Here is a 1,225-nt window from a genome sequence, read left to right on the forward strand (position 1 = left end):
TTTTTTTATCTATTGGGAAAACCATATTACTCTTGTTTACCTGAACATTTATTTATTTGCAGAAGGTGAGACTGCTGCGTCTGTGGAAAACATTTTGATGTTTGCAACTGGGCTGACGTCACTTCCCCCATCTGGCTTCGAACCATCACCACGGATCGAGTTCCTGGAAGACTCTCCATTCCCAATGGCAAACACGTGTGCAAACTTGCTGAAACTACCAATGCTGGAGTCATACAGTTTGACTTTGGAATTGAAAATAGCCCAGGATTTGGCTGCCTATAAATCAGAACTGGATAGCTCCTAGAGCTTAGATTCTAAAAACTTGTTCATTATTATTCACTGATTCACTTAAAAGCAAAGAGTTTTGTTAAAGCCTTTGTTAAAAAATATAAAATATGGTGTTTGAGGATAGCTTTTTCCTCCAGTCAACATTTTGACAATTTTTCTTTGAAAAATTTTTTTTTTCATTTATTTCCCACTTTGAAAATTGCAGCTGTGGCTTACAAATTGTAAACATGTTCCAGTCAGTTTTTGTAAATGTTTTAACAACATTACAATAAAGCTTTTTTCAATTCATAGCTGAGGAATTTCTTTTAGTTTCAGATATAGTTTAGTTGAAGACTGCCAGTTTTCTGGTTTCTGTAAATCATTGGTCTCCATGGCAACGTCCAAGTATTCCTGCATGCATGGGTCCCCATATGGAGCTGTTGTCAGGTGACTTTAAATCTTTAAATCCACAATCTCTGGAGCCAAACCTATAAAACAAGATATTATTTATTTGAATTTAAGATAAATGGAAAATAAATGCTATCACCAAACTTATTACCTGTGTGGTAAGTAATAGAGCTCATTGGGTACCGTAAAATGCTGTTCTGGACGGGCGTATCCTGTGACTGTTCCACAGTTTGATACACTCATTTAGGTCCCTCTGTATAACATCACCAAAGCAATGTCTGAGCAGACACTGATGCTCGTGACTCCCGTTGAAGTATCCGGCATCTCTAAGGTCTGCAAATAGCTCCATCCAGAACTGAGACCTATGGGAATAGATAAAATTGTGTTGTGATTCTAAGCACATCCATATTTGAATTGTTAGTCCTAATTAAATCACTCTATGAAAACCACTTGCCTTCCTTTTCTGAATATGGACCACCAGGACTCAATCCTCTGGTTTGTTGTGGATGAGCCATACCTTTGGCTGGCTGCTCCAGAGTAGAAGTCATTG

Source organism: Cyprinodon variegatus, unplaced genomic scaffold (assembly GCF_000732505.1).
Source record: "Cyprinodon variegatus isolate N-32 unplaced genomic scaffold, C_variegatus-1.0 Scaffold1640, whole genome shotgun sequence".
NCBI classification, from domain to species: Eukaryota; Metazoa; Chordata; class Actinopteri; order Cyprinodontiformes; family Cyprinodontidae; genus Cyprinodon; species Cyprinodon variegatus.